Source organism: Podarcis liolepis (genome assembly GCF_965112155.1).
Source record: "Podarcis liolepis genome assembly, chromosome: 8".
Classification (NCBI taxonomy): Eukaryota; Metazoa; Chordata; class Lepidosauria; order Squamata; family Lacertidae; genus Podarcis; species Podarcis liolepis.
This window is the reverse complement of record NC_139560.1, coordinates 26557863-26578271: the sequence shown is the minus strand read 5'-3', so window position 1 is coordinate 26578271 and position 20409 is coordinate 26557863.

Sequence of the window (20409 nt, the reverse complement as noted above, 5' to 3'; positions counted from 1 at the left end):
AATGATGCCAAGAAACTATTTTGCTTTTTTAAAGAAGCAAGTCACATGCAGAGAATCAGTCCAGGATCAGAAAACTATGTAAGATTTCTTGGGAAGAAAGTTTTCTCATAAATACGTCAACCATTTCTCATTTTTTGAAGAAAAAAAAATGAATGTATTTTTCTGCGCCTTGATATTCCATGCATCTACTCTCCTGCTGTTCTAGTGACTCATGTGCTGCATACCATTTATAGTATATTTATGCTGCTCACATTCTTTACTTAATGAGAACCAAAAACAAAAACAAAAAACCTCCGTTCTGTGTCAATCCACAAGATTCTCCCATTGTCCTCCTGCAGGAGAGCAATCTGTAAGAGTGGAAGATTGCGGCACTGCTTGCTCCTTTGTCAATGCTGCATCAGGACTATAAAATACTGAGCAGTAAACAAGACTTGTTAAATACTCGCTTGCCTTAGAAGAGGCAATATAGCAAAATCGTTACATGTTGGTCAGAGCAGGTCCTGGAGAGAGAAGAAAGGAAGCTGCTCAAAGACCAAGAACATGCACACTTATGCGATAGGTCAGTTGGTAGAACATGGGACTCTTAATCTCAAGATCATGAGTTCAAGCCCCATGTTGGGCAAAAGTTACCTGCATTGCAGGGGGTTGAACTAGATGACATTACATTGTTCTCTAAATTGTGTGTGTGTGTGTGTGTGTGTGTGTGTGAGACTAGATATTTTCTTGCATCTTATTATACCAATACATAACAAACTGCTTCTTTTTCAGTAAATAAATTATCAGGTTGTTTGCGATGGCAAACTCAATCTTACAACAAGAGCCAATTTCAGCCCATTGCCAAACCCTTACTGGCTTCAGCTTTGCCAGATCAAATGAATCAGCAAGACTGGATCAGGCTGGAACATACTTTTCCCCTCCACCTGCCCCCCCCCACAAGAACTGGGATCCCCTGAGTCTGGGAAGAGGTCTAGCCCCCATTCAGTGTGCCAATGAGCCCTTACATGCATTTAAGTCAGTAGTTATTATTTATTCTCATTCAGGAAAAGGGCTGCATTTGGGAAGGAACTCCTCTTGAACAGCTGCACGGCGCCTTACTTATCCTTTAATTTCAGCAATAGTCTGCTTTTAAGCTTTTTACTTACAACTCTGACTTGATTAAATGAATCTTAGTTGATTAGTCATATTAGATTTACTTGATTAATCAGGTAATTGGTAAATTAAACCTGCTGAAATGCATTCGAGAAAACCAATCATTCTGTAGATAGGGTGCCCATAGGAGAGCCCCTTGGATTTCACCTCCTGAGGCAGCTGCTTCAGCCTGCCCCATGGGCAGGCCGGCCCTGACTGAGACCCTGGAGAGCAACTACCCCTCAGGGTAGACAGTCCTTGGCAAGATTAAAGAGGGGGCAAAAATTGCTCTCCAGTTTCATGATCCCAGTCATTCCACACGAAACTGAGAAGACCACACATTCCTCATCCCTTTTACATGCCGGGCAAGATTCAGTTAACATACTTTGCCCATAGGAGACCTGCACAAGTACTTTCAATTGTTTAAGAGGGCTTCCCCTCTCTCCCCCACCCCAACTTCCAAATTTGGCTGAGAGGGGTCAGGAGAACCCCCAGAACAGCATTTAGGGTTGGAGAGAGGGGAATGTTTGAGCTGGCAAGCTATACTGCTTACACAGAATGTTCGCCATAGTTCAGTGCTGAATTCCAATGCTGAATCTCCATCCTCAACCTTGTTTGCATCAAGTTCTAACCCTGATCCAGCCAACCAATGAAAAAAAGAAACATTTCCTGCAGGTTTGAGCAGGTCATAGCTCGGACAGAACATGCCAAATGCCTTAGACAGCAGAAGGGAAACCAAAATAGTTTCAAAGTTAGGAAGCTGTGTTAAAAACGGCAAAGCACTCCAACCAGAATGCCCATTAGAAACGAAATCCACAATTTGAAATAGACTTGCTGTTCCTTTTAAAGGCAATATCCGATTTCTGCATTTCAAATTTACTCCCTGCTATTTTTATTAGCTAAAATAATCTGCCCGCGCCTTTTTATATCAATCAAACGCAGCTGAAATTTGCTGTAATCTTGCAGGCCTTGCTTGTTATGAAAATACAGTTGCTAGGATACCTCCATTAGTTCATCTTCATATTGCACTGGTCTATCAATTAAGGAAGAAACATTCCCATTAATTCTCAACACAGCTATATAGGGTCCTTAAGTACATTAGTTTCTTTATCTCCACGTGGCATTTCTCTACTCAGCTCTCACCTTTGAATTTATCAAATATTAATCACAAAGAGTTTGCACTGCGTTTACATATTCAAGAAATTACTCAATTCTCACACTCTTAACTTCTATTTATAGTTGTTTTCCCATTGTTGGGGAAGTTAGAATAATTGCATACTGGTTTATTTCACCAGTGCTGGAAAATAGCAGGCACTACAGGCATGCACACAGGTCTGTCATTAGCAGGGGGCATCCTTGGTTGACTATTGCTACTCCCACCACCAGATAAAGCCACCAGTACTCAGGCCTGCCCTCCTATTGGTCAGCAGGGAATTCTGGACAAAACAAAAAGCAAGCAATAGCCACTGGATCAGCTCTGAGAGTTAGTGACCCTTTCCCCTTGCAGGACATTCCAGGGCTGGCTCAATACATGTTAGTTATTTAATTGTTTACTTAATTTATATCACACTTTTCCTCCAAAGGAGCCCCAAGCGGCATACAATTCCAATACGGACACAGACGGCGAGGGATCTCAGCTTGTTGAAAGAGGAAGGTCTTCAGCAGGTGCTAAAAGGACTACACACAGATGGCACCTGTCAAATATCCAAGGTGACCATTTTGATGGATGCAATAATGGAATACTGAATGGTAATAGTCTTTGTAAAATATGCAGGGATTTATGATATGTAAAATGAACCATGGAAAGAGAAGAACAGAAGTCCTGGCTATCTTAAGGATGAGTATTTTAAATTGTAAAACAGAAAATGTAATAAAAATTAGATACACCCCCCACACACACACACAAATATTCAAGGTGACGGCTATTGTTGGGGCCACAACAATGAAGGCTTCGTTCCTACATTATACAGAACACTATCTGCCCTCACCCACAGAGTGCAGTGATTGATTTGATATATAAAGACTATCTCCCAGGTATCCTGGTCCCAAGTTTTGTAGGACTTTATACACCCAAACTAGAACCCTGAACTTAGGCTGGTAGCTAATTGGCAGCCTGAGGGACAAAATCTCTACCTCAGTTCCATGTACTGGACTGACAGTTGAGTTTTATTCCGCACTGGCAAGGTGGCAGTATCTTACACAACACCGGAAAGCAGCAGGCTTCCTTAGGGAGTTTAGGATAGGCTAGCTTGGCACACCCACTCTGTCCTCCAACACCTTGTCACTACTTTCCCAACATTCACCACACAAATGCCACAGCCAGCCCTGAGACATTATACTGTACAACAGAGGTTTCTGTTCATATCCACTTTAGGTTACAAATTCTAGCTGTGGTAACCAGCCCAAAGCCCTAAATTTGGAGGCTCTAAACCAGGGGTAGGCAAAGTTTTTGTGGCTTGGGCCAGTTCATGGTCCTGCAGACCCTGCAGTGGGCTGGAGTGCATGTGCATGCGCATGCATGTGCAAACACTATTTCCGGCACTCCTTCTGGCGTGGAGGAGGTGTGCGCAGCTTCCCATTGGCTGCAGGAGCTTCCTGCAGCCAATGGGAAGCCGGCCAGCATTACGGAAGCAGGTCCCTGCTCTGCTCCACACCGGTTTAGTGTGGCACACGGGAGGCAACCGAGTGGGCAGCAGGGGTCCCCGGGCAGGTGGAGGGGGTCCATGGGCTGGTTAAACAGCCCCCATGGGCTGCTTGTGGCCCATGGGCCTTAGGTTGCCGACCCCTGCTCTAAACCACTGTATCCCATCTCATACACTCCAATATTTCTCCGATGAAAATAGAGACATCCCATTCCATAAGGATAATATTACTATTTATACCCCACACATCTTACTGCGGGGCCCCAACCACTCAGGGTGGCTTCCAAAATATATAAAAACATAAGAAGACATTAAACGTAAAACACCCCTCCCCTATACATTATTGCCTTCAGACAGCTTGGGGGATGGAAAGCTCCATACCCTCCAAGATTTCTTCAATGAAAACAGGGACATCCTTCCATACACTCCAACATTTCTCCAACGTCCTAAGGAAAAGTGGGACATTCCGGGATCAAATCAGAAACTGGGACAGCTTCTCTAAATCAGGGACGTCCTTGGAAAATAGGGACACTAGGAGGGTCTGACATATGCTGCTAACATTGTTGGCATTGAAACTCTGGTTGCGTGCCAAATGTATATCTGGGAAGTAGTGGTGAAATTCATCCTTGTAGGCAAGCAGTGTGTATGTGTGTGTTTATATTAGCTAAGCTACAGGTCAATCTATGTGCTGATTAGTTTCAGTATTCTGGCTGCAACTTGGATGCCTTCACAAAGGAGAAGGCTATCCATGGCTACTAGCCATGAGGACTACACTCTGCCTCTATGGTCAGGGGCAGTAATGCTTCTGTAAATTAGCTGCTGGAAAACACAGGAGGGGAGAATGTTCTTGAGCTTGGGTTCTGCTTGCTGGTTTCCCACCAGCTTCTGGTGAGAAGAGGATGCTGGACTAGGTGAGATATTGGCCTAATTCAAGAGGGCTGTTCTTATGTTCTTATTTTCTTAAAGACAAATATGGAAAGCCCTTTAATCCCACCTTAGAAATAAGACTTTGGGGGAGCAGGAGAGGGGAGTTGCAGAATACAAATACAGTGGTACCTTGGTTTACAAACTTAATCCGTTCCTGAAGTCCGTTCTTAAACCAAATCCGTTCTTAAACCAAGGCTCGCTTTCCCTAATGAGGCCTCCCGCTGCCAATGCCCTTCCACCATTCGGATTCCATTCATAGGTAAAGGTACCCCTGGCCATTAGGTCCAGTCGTGGCCGACTCTGGGGTTGCGGCGCTCATCTCGCTTTATTGGCCGAGGGAGCCGGCGTACAGCTTCCAGGTCATGTGGCCAGCATGACTAAGCTGCTTCTGGCTAAACCAGAGCAGCGCACGGAAATGCCGTTTACCTTCCCGCCGGAGTGGTACCTATTTATCTACTTGCACTTTGACGTGCTTTTGAACTGCTAAGTTGGCAGGAGCAGGGACCGAGCAACGGGAGCTCACCCCGTCGCGGGGATTCGAACCGCCGACCTTCTGATCAGCAAGTCCTAGGCTCTGGGGTTTAACCCACAGCACCACCCGTGTCCCGTTATTCCATTCATAGACCAAGGTAAATTTCACAAACTGGAACACTACTTCAGGTTTTGGGGAGTTCGTAAACCGAATAGTTCGTAAACAGGACCGTTCGTAAACCGAGGTAACACTGTAATAATTTATTTATTTATTTATTTATTGTATAGCACTTAATCAACGGAAACGTCCGGTTTGCATTTTGATTTCCATTCATATTTGTAGTCTGCTTTTCCAACAACGAGGCTGAGCTCAAAGCAGCTCACGAGAATAACAGCGGCGTTAAAAATTAGCTAGCATTTCAGTCAGCAGAATCGTATCAAAAACACGATAGCATATAAATAAGGCAAGAGGAAAGCCAACAAACAATTAATGCAGCTCAAACTCATAATGATTTGATAAAACCAAATGTTGAAACAAATTGACATAAAAGTTTATCAAAATATAAATAAAATGAGTAGTTTAAAAAACAAATACATGATAAAATGACATGTTGAAATGACAAGTTAAGTTTAAGTGCGTGGATAGGCTTGCCTACTGTATACAAGGAAAGGGTTGTCATGTGAAAAGGGGCGTTTGTCTGTTTTTAAGCAATCAAACCAAGTTGTTATTTATCACTTCCTAGCATAGTCTGTCCAAGTGTAGGACAATGGCCCAGAGTGCCAGGGGCAAGAAGCGTGCACACCCAGAAGTCAGGCAGATACAGTAGCTGCTGAAACAGTGACTGCCAAGAGCTGCATCTAAACAAATGATCTGTAAACAGGCAGCCTGTGGTATTGCCGCTTAGGTTTGATGACACAGATGCAATCCTTCAAAGCGAGTGCTAAAGACTGGAGGCAGCTGTTTCCACTTGAGCGGAGCCTGTGTGGTCTTCCTGCGAGGACAAAGACATATATATATTTCTTAAAAGAGGGCACAAAGAAGAAATTCCAAGTTTGGATTTGTTTGGAGGGAACCATTTATATTCTGATATATCTGATTTTGTCCCCAAACGAACAAATAGTTCAAGGGGGAGGGGCTGGGGGTGGGAAGACTTTCAGCGACTTTCAATGAAAGTTCAAAGTAGGCAATAATGTGTTACATGGACAAGTGGCTTGCAAAATGGCTTTCCCATTTCCTCCTAACGTTCCTCCAGTCTGCCTCTTGTTTAGGATGGGCACTTACTGAGTGCCAAAAAAAGTGGAGAAGAGGGGATGCAGATTTGCATATGATGCTTTCAATGCAAATTCAGATAGATGATTTTTTATTTAAAAACCAGTCTGGACACCCCTTCAAGCAGAGGGCTCCTTCAAGTAGAGGACTGCCTCTGTAAAGCAGGACACATGTGGTCACCCTACTCTGGGTGGAATATAAATATCATATTTGTTACTAAGTTTGGTATATTGAACTCTACTTTAGCTGGAAAGGGACAAAAAATGTTGTTCTTGCCCATGAGATGGAGTAAGTTTGCCCCAAACTGATAGAAATTGAGCGCAGGGTATATAGCTCAGGGTGGCGCTGTGGGTTAAACCACAGAACCTAGGACTTTCTGATCAGAAGGTCGGCGGTTCGAATTCCCGTGACGGGGTGAGCTCCCATTGCTCGGTCCCTGCTCCTGCCAACCTAGCAGGTCGAAAGCACTTCAAAAGTGCAAGTAGATAAATAGGTATCGCACCAGCAGGAAGGTATACGGTGTTTCCGTGTACTTCTCTGGTTTGCCAGAAGCAGCTTAGTCATGCTGGCCACATGACCCGGAAGCTGTACGCCGGCTCCCTCAGCCAATAAAGCGAGATGAGCACCGCAACCCCAGAGTCGGCCACGACTGGACCTAATGGTCAGGGATCCCTTTACCTTTACTTATATAGCTCAGGTACTCATATCCATGTTTCTCTTAGCAGGGAATGGAAAATCAGCCTCCCATCCTTCTCTTTGGTGATGGAGGCTTGCTGGAATGAACCACACCTATTCAGATGTTCATAATTTGGTTAACTCTCGGCAGATCTTGACATTATATTTTGAATATGGCCTTTCTATCAAATGCTACAATCTCCCAAGTCTTTGTTATGGGTGTGTTGGGGAAATGGCATTTGTCCCCAGGACATGCATATAAATTTAGGCATAGAAAGTGAGATGTCTCTCTCCATTCAAGCTGGGATATAGACCTTCATATCTCAGCTTGATCCCTGATATCATCTGCTGGAGTGACGTTGGTCATCTCCTGAGTGGATGAGGCTCATCTGACATCAACATGAAACTGAGCCATCAGTGTCATCAGCCCAGTCCTATGGGGTGCTCTTTCAAAGGAGATTTAGCAAGCATCTTCTATTTTAACCTATAAACACTTGCTGAAAACTTGTTTATGCCAGTAGGCTTATGCAGGCACTTTGGAAAACACCTTCTGTAATAGTTGGTGATCTATGTTTTTGAACTTTTACATGGTTTTTGTTGAATAGATCCAATTGTTGTAAACCACTTTGATGTTTTTCATAAAATTGCTGTGTGTGTGTGTGTAGAATAAATAAATTCTGCATTGTGATTGGGTTTACTCTGGGAAGGCCAGAGATGGATACTTTTTATCCGATTCTTTTGTCTTTTAGGAATCACTGCCTCGTTTCTGTTTTATTTTTCATGCATTTGAGGACCAATAATATGATTCCCTCTCACTGTGCAAATGCAACTGCAATGCCTGTTTTGTTGTATTCTTTGTTTGTAGGCGGATGGTTTTTAGAATCTCATTTTGCAACATATATGGCTTTTATGGTAAACTGTTATTCTGAAATTGTAAGTGCCTTGAAGACTCTGTGATGTGGAAAGAAAGGATAGATCCATCCTGCCAGCAACTGCAAGAAAATGAGATGGTGAGTGCAAGGGAGGCATGTCAAACATTTTGAGGGCCACAATCCATAGCTGATAATCTTTGTTCATTATGGTGGTTAGGTCACACCAAGCTGTATAGGCATACAATAAAGTAATAGCATTGAAATAGCTACATAAATTACAAGCAATAATCACACTTCCTTTTTTCCATGTTGAGTTTCTCTTGCTTCTAGAATAGGTTATGCATATCTTCATATGTCCAAATCTTCCTTCCTCATACCCTGTTTTAGGCTGCAATCCCATACTTGCCTAGAATCACAGAATCACAAAAATTGTACAGTTGGAAGGGATCCTAAGGGTCATCTAGTCCAGCTCCCTGCAATGCAGGATTCTCAACTAAGTTTATGGTCTACTAATACCCCTAGATCCTTTTCATGTGTATTACTGGCAAGCCAAGTATCCCCCAGTTTATATTTGTGCAACTGGCTATTCCTACCTAAGTGTAAAACCTTACATTTATCCCTATTGAAATGCATTTTGCTGGTTTAGGCCGAACATTAGCTACCCTTCCAAGTTTGGGGTCATCTGGAAATTTGATGAGCATTGGCTCAGTTCATCCATCCAAGTTGTTTATAAGACATTGAACAACATTGGGCCCAGGACAGAACCTTGCAGCACCCTGCTTGTCACGTTTTTCCAGGATGGTTAGGAACCTTTAATGAGTACTTTTTGGGTTCAGTCAGTCAACCAGCTACAAATCCACCTAACCTCATCCAGTCCACATTTTACTAGCTTCTCCACAAGAATATCATGGGAGACTTTGTCAAAAGCCCTATTGAAATCAATTTACATCCACAGCATTCCCCTGATCCACCAAGCTTGTAACTCTATCATGACTTGTTTTTGAGAAACCCATGCTGGGTCTTAATAATCATAGTCCAGTCTGCAGGGTCCTCACCTGTTCTCCAAGAATTCTCAAAGATTATAGACAGAGACTCTGAGATTTAATCCACAACCTCTTTTAGTACCCTTGGGTGCAGTTCATCAGGCCCTGGAAATTTAAATTCATTTAAAGTTGCCTGGTGTTCCCCTGAGACCTCTTTTCCTATCTCGGGCTGCAACTCCCTCCTTGCATCATTTAGCCTGTTATCACTAGGTTGTGTAATTCAATGGGACTTACTTTTGAGTAGACATTACAGGATTGTCAGAATTCTCTCTTTCTTCTTATGGGTTATTTTCTGCTTGCAGTTTAATTCAATGCATGTCTACTCAGACGTAAGCACCATTGAGCTCAATGTGACTTACATCTAGGCAACTGAGTATAGGAATGCAGCCTAAGAGAATGCATTTTCCCCCTGATATGGCTTTTTTGTTCTGATCCTTATCTCCAGCCTATCTGAACTTCTTTAGCGTTATCACCCTTTAAAACATATAGACCAGGAATAATTAGTCACAGTCAACTATTTCCAAGATCTGGAGGCCGCATTAAAATTCCTCAGACCGTAGAGTTTTGAACAGTGGTGAAATGCAGAGCGAAAGGCGCCTTTGATCTTTTTTACTTTTACTTTGGTAAACCTTTTATAGTGCCGCCCACATACCTAGCAGGAATACATAGTCATATAAGATTACAAAACATTGCGTTTCCACCAACTGTCTTCTTTAATGCATTTCAAAATCCTTCTGTTCACTTAGCGAAATATAACACATACGTACTAAACTGTAAAACCACTTTCTGAAAAACTGCAGAATTCTATTATCATTATTGCATCTATACAGAATCTATATTCTCTGTCTCAAGGAGCTTACAACAAGGTCAACAAACTCTGCATTCTTAGTGACCATTCTGCAGACAAACAGGCTGGAACTATATTTTGCCACACTCGGGATGTCCTTTCAGTTTTACTTTAGCTGCATTGATATGGCTTTTCTTTATGCAGGACCTGGGATGTTCGGGAAGGCACCAGGGCTCCAGCACTCTATTGGAACTTAAGGTAGATGCCCGCCTTATAGATTGTTATGAAGTCAAACCACTCGGTGACACTGGACTTAATTCTATCTAGATGGAATCAGGAGACTCCTGCTGCTGTTTGAAATGGTCAGTAAAGTTCTTGTCTAGCTTCCTGGTGGTATGCTTTAAGCCTTCCATTACATGTTGTCATAAGTCAACTTTTAAACCCACAAGTTCCCAAGAATACGAAGAATATGACACAGTTCTCTGCACCAGAAACCTTGTTGTTGAGAATGGTAGATGTGCAACTTTGCTGCTCTCTGATCTTCAAAACTAAGCCAAGGAAGGAACAAGAGCCGGATCTAAGAATTATTCTACCCATGCCACTCTCCAAGTTTTTCCTTTATCCGTGAGCAAAAGAGCGCTATATGCAAGAATTAACTGATCTGTCTCAACCAGCTTAAAGGGGAAGTGAAGGCCAGATGCACTCAGAAGGAAGTTCCAGAAAACATACCACGACCTGGAATATGCTAGACATTAAGACAGCATCAGCAACAGATTTTGGAGGGTCCTCAGATTAGACACCTTGCATGGGCTCCATTCCTTCAGGGAGTCTACCTCCTCACTGCAGCCACTCCAGGAAGCCCTTTTCAATGAGCCGCTACTGGGGTGTAGGCCCCTGACAGATACCGAACAAACATGCTGATTCTTGATGCTTGACATGGGTGGTGCTGTGGTCTAAACTACTGCACCTCTTGGGCTTGCCAATCAGAAGGTCGGCGGTTCGAATCCCTGTGACGGGGTGAGCTCCCACTGCTCTGTCCCAGTTCCTGCCAACCTAGCAGTTCACAAGCACGCCAGTGCAAGTAGATAAATAGGTACCACAGCAGCAGGAAGGTAAACGACGTTTCCGTGCGCTCTGGCTTCCATCATGGTTTTTCGTTGCACCAGAAGAGGTTTAGTCTTGCTGGCCACATGACCCGGAAAGCTGTCTGTGGACAAACGCCGGTTCCCTCAGCCTGAAACCGAGATGAGCGCCGCAACCCCATAGTCGCCTTTGACTGGACTTAACCATCCAGGGGTCCTTTACCTTTTCCTAACTTTGCTTAATGCCAGCTCTGCTTTAGCAGTCATCAGAAATCTCTTTTACAAGCAGAGATTTACTCAGCAAACAAAAAAGGGGGTGAAAACACACATAATGTGGGCAATATAGCTATAAAAAAAATTACCTCTATTACGCAACATAAGCTAACAAGTATAGCAGTATCAGTGACCTTGCTCTGCTCCTTGAACAATAAAGATCCTGTGAGTCTGGAGAAGGGGAACAATTCCTCAGCTATGCTTAACAGCAGCATGAGCCCATTAAGGCAAATCCTTGCTGTGGTCTCAGAGTACACGTTGCATTCCCCCTCTGCACCATGTAAAATTATTTCTGTGAAGTCAGGAAATGATTTCAAAAGCTTAGAGCCATAGGACATAAATCTGAAATTACAGGGTAAAATTCTGCAAGGCTCTGTGCACTGTATAAATACAATTTTCAATCAAACTTATTCACGCGCGTGCCCCAAAAGTAAAGAAAAAACTCCTTTACATTACGCCAATGATAACTGAGAAGGATGGAGGTGTTAATTCTGGAGCGTAAATGCATGCACATTCAGGGGTGTGAAGTGAAAATAACACCCATTCTTAGTGGTCAGTTGCTCCTGACAGCAAAGAGAACCCAGTCAACGAGAACCAAATCCCTAAATGGTGATGGTGCCAAAATTCATGATTATGCCATTCAGTATCATTTACTGCATTTATTTCCTAGAATGTTTACCTCACCCTTCAAAGTAAATAGGAATAAAAAATACATGAAAGAGCATGTGGAACTACAGCACAACTCAGAACAATCTTCAGTACAATGCCTCCCCACAAGAGTTGAAAAGATTAAAAATGGTAAAGAGCTGTGAAAAGCCTAGAAAGGGATAGCAACTTTTGCATGGCACCAAAATGATAAAGTGTGCGCTACCACACAAGCTTCCTTGGCAAGACCAGTTGGGGTAACACTTCTGAAAAGGCTCTGTCCCTGATCACCATTTATTGTAATGCTCAGCTCTGTTTTGAATCCAGCAGCTGCTCTTTCCCTGGGATGTTCTTCTCTGGCTCATAGAATCATAGAATCATAGAATCATAGAGTTGGAAGAGACCACAAGGGCCATCGAGTCCAACCCCCTGCCAAGCAGGAAACACCATCAGAGCACTCCTGACATATGGTTGTCAAGCCTCTGCTTAAAGACCTCCAAAGAAGGAGACTCCACCACACTCCTTGGCAGCAAATTCCACTGTCGAACAGCTCTTACTGTCAGGAAGTTCTTCCTAATGTTTAGGTGGAATCTTCTTTCTTGTAGTTTGGATCCATTGCTCCGTGTCCGCTTCTCTGGAGCAGCAGAAAACAACCTTTCTCCCTCCTCTATGTGACATCCTTTTATATATTTGAACATGGCTATCATATCACCCCTTAACCTCCTCTTCTCCAGGCTAAACATGCCCAGCTCCCTTAGCCGTTCCTCATAAGGCATCGTTTCCAGGCCTTTGACCATTTTGGTTGCCCTCCTCTGGACACGTTCCAGTTGGACTCGATGGCCCTTGTGGTCTCAGAATAGACCGTTAAATGTCCGGGGACCCTGTGTGATCGCCACAGTGATTTTCTATAAATACAGCACATTCCTGTATATCATTTTCACCATGCATTTTTGTACACGCTACTTGGTTACAGAACTCCAAAATTCAGAGAAGTGCGGATTTCAAAGGATGACTGTGTTTTGTATCACACATTGCTTCAGAAAGTGCAGATTTGGTAAGCTCATCTTTAAATGTGAAGGGAACTGAATTTCTCCCCGTCCCTAATCATAAGTAAATTAGTACTACCACAACTCTAATAGCAGTACACAGATGACGACAAAAAAAAATGTTTATTTACTGACACAACAACCCTGGACCTCTTGCTTTTTGCACCTTTAATGGAGACATCATTACTCTGCTTCTTGCACCTCGCTGTAATAAAAATCCTATATAGGATTTAATAACTATAAAATTAATCTTCTCAAGTCAGGCCAAGAGCCAAGGTCTGTGTTCTCCCTGAGTACCATCTTAGCTCTGCAGTAGAGTGGTGATCCTTTGCAAGAGCCAACATATGATAACATATCTTTAATTTCTCTCTGCTCTAACACTATTATCTCTTCTCTGCCACAGCTGCTTTCTGCTATTGTCAGTGGTAAAGATGAGACATCTCTAATTAAAGGGCAGGATAAATGGTTTTTATCTCCACTTAACATGCATTTTACATGGCACCTGGTACACAAGCCTTAGCTAGGCAGCCATAATTTGAAAAGCAAATGATTGCTCAGAGAAATATGATCCCACCCCCCTTTTTTAAAAGGAAAATTAAATGTATAGAATAGCAAAACCAACACACTGGAGATGGCTGAGCTTTAAAGCTGTCATGGGTCTTGAACGCTCATGCTTCATATTGACTTTAAATAGGCCATCACAGAAGATATACCCCCAAAGTTCGGGATCTAAATGAAAGTGTCAAAAGCTGCCTTGTCGTATGGCAAATCTCACTTATCCTCTGATAAGTTCAGCTGCACTGACTTGGAAAGCAAACTCTTTTCACACAGTATCAGTCATCCATGATTCATAGCTACTTACTTATCACTAGAATAAATCCATCCAGCACAGCACACAAGTCTATTTTTCTGATCTGGAACTATCTTCATTTCCCAGACCTTAGAAATTACTAGCAACTAACCTCTTTTTGAGGACTCATCAAGTAGATTAATTCTCTGTATTTTTATTTTTATTTTGGTGGTGGTGAGATCCAAAAATATACTGTTAAATGCCCAGAATGGTTGGTCATTGGCCATCAATTTTTGCACGACAACATCACTCCTTCCAGCTACAGATCTCCATTTATCTGTTGAGCACACTCTGTTCATTTAGGAAAACATGATGGATGGATGGATGGATGGATGGATGGATGGATGTTCAGCCCCTCCTCCCTGTATGGAAATAGTGTTCAGTCTCTTTGCTTATTATCAGAAAGCATCAAGTGGTGCTCCACAAAAGCTTTGTAGACCCCTAACTACCACTGCACATCACTGAAGGTGAAATTAGTGACTACTCCAACCACTAAGATCCAGTTCCTCAAGTTTTCATAGCAGACTTGTGCCAATATAGTAAGGAAGGGAGGGGAGAAGAGAGCAGGATTGTTGATCCTCAAGATAATAATCCTCCTGTACTCTATCTGGAGCTCCTCAGATGAATGCTGGCAAGCACATAAGCAAGTAAACTTATTATATGGTGTAAGGAGAAATAGTAGACAGAGAGAGGGAGAGACTGGTCCAGGGACACTAGGTTACCTTCATGGCTGAGAGAGTTTTCTGTGCTCTGCTCCTTTATTGTTTCTGTGATTTTTTCATTCTTAAAGGACTCAGGGGAAAGGCCTAGGATGCACATCTGCATATTCTAATTTATTTAGTGCATCACTTCCATTAAGGCTAGGTAACCTTAGTGCAAAATGCAGGGAGACATTTGAACGAGTATTTCCAAAGCAGTCCTAGCAGAAAGGGTGTATGAATCTAAGTCCCACGTGCCCAAATCTAACACTATTTACTATGCCAGGGATGAGGAACCTGTGGTGTGCTTGGACTCCCCATCAGCTCTTGCCAGCATAGCCAATGCCTGGTCCACCATCATTAGTAGGGATGCTGTTTCCCCATCCCCAAACCACACTATGCTATACTAGTTCTTGAGCAATATAGAAGAGAGGCATGCCTGTTTCCTACCCAGATCTCCTTCACCCCCCCCCTTCCTGTAGCCCTTATGTGGATGTTGCTTCTATGATGACATAGGGCAGGCATGGCCAAACTTGGCCCTCCAGCTGTTTGGGGACTACAACTCCCATCATCGCTAGCTAACAGGACCAGTGGTCAGGGATGATGGTAACTGTAGTCCCAAAACAGCTGGAGGGCCAAGTTTGGGCATGTCTGACATAGGGGATCGTGAAAATCCCTGAAACGATAAGTAATTGACTATAGAATTGAATTAAATAACAAAAATCAAAAAATAAACTGAAACAAGTTTCAGTGAAACAAGTTTTGTAAAGTCTTTGTTTAATTCTAGTTTATTTATTTTTTATTTATTTAATTCAATTCTATAGTCAATTACTTCTCTTTTCAGGGATTTTCACGGTAATTCTTTTGTTTTGTGTTATTTCTTTGTTTTTTTCACTGACATAGGGGATCAGCTTTTGCCAATGTGAAAATGGAGTCTTTCATCCAGCAATAGAGAGATGCTAACATTGATACTAGACTCTTGAGAGTCCCATGGACAGCAAGAAGATCAAACCTCTCCATTCTTAAGGAAATCAGCCCTGAGTGCTCACTGGAAGGACAGATCCTGAAGCTGAGGCTCCAATACTTTGGCCACCTCATGAGAAGAGAAGACTCCCTGGAAAAGACCCTGATGTTGGGAAAGATGGAGGGCACAAGGAGAAGGGGACGGCAGAGATGGTTGGACAGTGTTCTCGAAGCTACCAACATGAGTTTGACCAAACTGCGGGAGGCAGTGGAAGACAGGAGTGCCTGGTGTGCTCTGGTCCATGGGGTCACAAAGAGTCGGACACGACTAAACAACTAAACAACAACAACAACATTGATACTTAAAACAAAATGTGCCCCGGCTTATGCACCTATGGAGAAAATACAACCTAAATATAACAACCATGATCTGTAGAAGCACTAAGTCAGCTTTTACCAACCTGGTGCCCTCCAGATGTTTGGTGCTGCAGCAGTTCCCATCAGCTGCAGCAAGCACAGCTGAGTTGGCTACGGCAGATAAGAGTTGTAGTCCAAAATGTCTGGAAAGTACCAGGTTTGTGAAGGCTGTTCTATTTTTTATTTTTTTAATGAAACAGAATATTGCCCGAGGATAATCAGATTTATAGGTAATAAGTCATGTGCACAAAAGTCTTTAGATGCCTGGTGTCTAATGCACAAAACAGACAGATGTTGTAAATAACATGGCAACTCAAATGTCCAGTAGGAACCAATGATAATATACAGGTTAAAACAGACAACCCAAAGCTCAAAAGTGCATCTGTGAATGTGTACAAAAATCTAAACACACGGGGGAACGTTTGATGAAGGACAGAGGTACTTTCTAAAATATGCACCCCTTTGGGTAGTGAGGTTTATTTTCAAAGAATGTGTCCGGAACAATATGATTCCCTGGAAAGGAGGGAAAATAACTTGTTAGTTAATGGAGTTAGGCACTGAGAAGTCAATAAATGTAGGTCATTAACAAAGACCCCACCAAGTCAAAAGCATGGGAACCAGAGAGTAGGTGACAATGAAAGGATCCAGGGATGCAAAATAAACACACCAGTAGCAGTCCTGCACACAAGCTGCTTAAAAGCACAACCCTGTGCAAGCTCCCCACCCCCCACGCCCTGGTAAATGGCAGAGAATGGCAGCCGAAATCCCACTGAAATTCAGGTGTGTTGGTAGTAGTGCTGAGCTTCCGCAAGGAAGAAAAAGGGTATGCCTTACCATCACGGTCTCCTACAAGCAGAGACGTTGGAGAATTCCAACAGAAATGGAAATAGGTGCAGAAATTGCATCTTTGCTCATTGGCAGTGAAAGATTCATTTTGTGTAACTGTAAACAGCATTCATTGCCACTGGATTCCCCCTTCCTCCTGAAGAGCTGTGAATATGATGTAATTAATAATGTTACTGAGGCTAGGTTATGTACTTTTATGTGATTATTTATCTTGCATTCTGTGGCCTGCAATGACAGAGAAAAGATAAATAAAATTTACATTCTCCCTAACCCCTCCTGTCATGGTGCAGTAATGATGGTTGCAGATGGTTGTGTCCTTCTGTCTCCCGGCCACCTTGCAACAATGCTATGCACATTTTTTGGGGTGTGAGATCCATTGAACTCAGTGAAGCCAACTTCTGATTTGCATAGCCCACACATCTCATGTGTATGATTGGGTTTTGACTCCGAACAACAGCCTATGGCACTGCTATCAGTGTATTTAAAATACTCTTTTACATTAAAAACACAACAATAATTTCGACAAAAAAGAAGTGATATTCCACCCACAGTGGACAGTGGGAAGCATAACATATTTCGTGGAAACAAAACTGCAGCAGAACGGAATCAGCTCTGCTTATGGTGAATATGTGATGAAACAGACATTGATAACTTCATACATCCCTACTCACAAGTGACCTTGAGAGAGATCTTGAGGCCTGCAAAATAAGAAAGCCATGGATGGGTATTGTGGGGAGAAGAGGCAATGGATATTTTATGCAGCGTTTTTAATGCCCCTTTTCAACATTATCTGGTTGTTTAAACATTCTCTAGTCAAAAACAAAGGTATGAAACTCATCCACAGCTAGAAGCAGATATTATCTAAGAGCTTATTTGAATATATGCTTGTGATTCCTTCCTACCCATTTTTTAAAAAGAATTAATCCATGTCATTGCCAGCTACCTGTTACCCTGATCCTATAAAGGGACCCAGATGTAGAAGGAAATTATTGTGAATCAAATTGGGCATCTGGATAATGCATCTCCACACACAGTGAGATGCTCATGTGAATGACACTGGACTGTTCGGATGCATCTGGAGAAAGAAGGGGGCATTAGTTTCAGTTCTGTCCCAGAAGATTTAGATCAGGGTCTACACAAAGCCCTGGTTCACATGTTGTGTGTGTATGGCACTATCTTTTTGCTATGGAGGAACAAGCTTGTTTCCTCCCTACCCCTAGCGATAATGCTTTATGTCAGCCTTTTGAAGCCTCGTGTGGAAGGCTGTTATATGTGCCATAGGTGCACCACACAAATGAACAAATGCAGAGAAACCCAGGCTATATTGGGAAGGCCATAGCTCAATGGTAGACGTCAAGAAAACAAACAACTGTCTGGCTTTTAGAAGACATCTGAAAGCAGCTGAAACCCCTTGGGAGGTTTTTATGTTTGATGTTTTATTATGTTTTACATATTCTGTTGGGGGGCTGCCCAGAATGGCTGGGGCAACCCAGTAAGATGGGCGGCATATAAACAAATTCCTAGAGAGGCACTGCTTGTAAGTAGAGTCAATATCTATCTGGATATAAGGTATAAGGTGGATTCCTTTGTTGATAAGATCCTGTGCATGATTCTTCCTCCTGAATCAAAAAATGATTAATAGTGTGTTGGAGGGGAGATGGTAAACTCCACCTCATTTGTGGGCTTCTACCCAGCCTGCCAGAAGTATGAACAGGGGCACTGTAATAACACCAGGACCCATGCTCTTAAGGTGCCTATTTTTCTACTTCTGTAAAATATATTGCTGTACCATTTAGCAGCATCATTCTCAGATCCACGTAGAAGTACGTCTTCCTTATTAGATTTAATTAACTCCAAGTCAGAACTGCCAATTAAACTGTCATTTTAATTGAGAACCAAAGTGTACAGGTCAAATGCCAGCACAACCTTCATTAAAGCGAGTCTGCCCTAGTTCCATTTCTCCTAAATGTTGTTTTTTATAGGTGATATATATTTATCTCCCCTCCCCCCCCCAATGCCCCATGATCCACATTTGAATTTCAAGGAGGAAAAACATAAAACTTGAGGAATTTAAAATAAATGTTGCTTTGAAATATTGCAAATACTTTACTAGTGCAATTTACTGATATATTATCAGTGTTTTACTAGATAGATAGCCCAACCACTCTGGGCAGCTTCCAGCAAAATATAAAAACACAAAACATCAAACACTGAAACCTTCCCTATACAGGGCTTCCTTCAGATGTCTTCTAAAAGTTGTACAGTTCTTTATCTCCTTGACATCTGATGGGAAGGTGTTTCACAGGATGGGTGCCACTACCAAGAAGGCCCTGGTTCTCTGTAACTTTGCTTCTCTCAGTGAGGGAACCAGCATAGACCCTCTGAGGAGGACCTCAGTGTCTGGGCTGAACGATGGGGGTGGAGAAGCTTCTTCAGGTATACAGGGCTGAGGCCATTTACGGCTTTGAAGGTCCGCACCAACACTTTGAATTGTGCTTGGAAACTGACTGAGAGTCAATGTAGATCCCTTAGGTCTGGTGTTATATGGTCCCGGTGGCCACTCCCAGGCTGGCTCTAGGTAAGCTAAAGGGACCCCTGACCATTAGGTCAAGTCGTGGCCAACTCTGGGGTTGTGGCACTCATCTCGCTTTATTGGCCAAGGGAGCCGGCGTTCAGCTTCCGGGTCATGTGGCCAGCATGACTAAGATGCTTCTGGCGAACCAGAGCCACACACGGAAATGCCGTTTACCTTCCCGCCAGAGCGGTACCTATTTATCTACATGCTTTCGAACTGCTAGGTTGGCAGGAGCAGGGATCGAACAACGGGAGCTCACCCTGTTGTGGAGATTCGAACCGCGACCTTCTGATCAGCAAGCTCTAGGCTCAGTGGTTTAACCCACAGCGCCACCCGTGTAGGCTGGATCTAGACACATCAAAAAAGCATTTCAGTTAAATGCATTGTAAACTTTGTATGAGAAATCGGGTGGGCAAAAACGGAACTCCACAGCGCCGCCTGGTCTCACAGTGTAATAATGCAAGTACAGCGCATATGAAGTGCTTTCTTTGTGTCAGTGTAGCTGAGTCACCAGTCACCAGTCTGGCAGCCACATTCTGGATTAGTTGTAGTTTCTGAGCCACCTTCAAAGATAGCCCCACATAGAATGCAATTATACATTCAGTCACATCACTGTCTTTTTTTGCTGTGCTTTCTCAATGTACACTTCTAATAAACAGTGTGGAGCAGGGAGATTCAAGTGAATTGAAGGAAGTGGCACGGAGCACATACTTCAGCTCTGGCAGACATTTTAAATTCAGGAGGAGTAGCATGAAGGCAAAGAAAGCCCATGGGGATGGGTTGCTGCTGTGCAGTTTTGCTTGCTTCAGAACAAACCTACAGACACCTTACATCCAAAGATCTCAGAGCAGGCTAAAGTGGTTAAAATAACAATACAGTCATACCTCAGGTTACAGCCGCTTCAGGTTGCAATTTTTCGGGTTGTGGACTGCCGAAACCCGGAAGTACCGGAATGAGTTACTTCCGGGCTTCGGCGGTTGCACATGCGCAGAAGCGCCAAATTGCAACCCATGCGTGCACAGACTTGCAGATGCACGTTGCAAACACTGCGGGTTGCGAACGTGCATCCCGCATGGATCACGTTCGCAACCCGAGCATCCTCTGTACAGTTAGGGAAGAACAGATCGCCTATTTTCTATCCTTTTCAGTTTTTCATGTGGTCTGTTTTTGCAGATTTTTTTAAACTGTAACCCCCATCA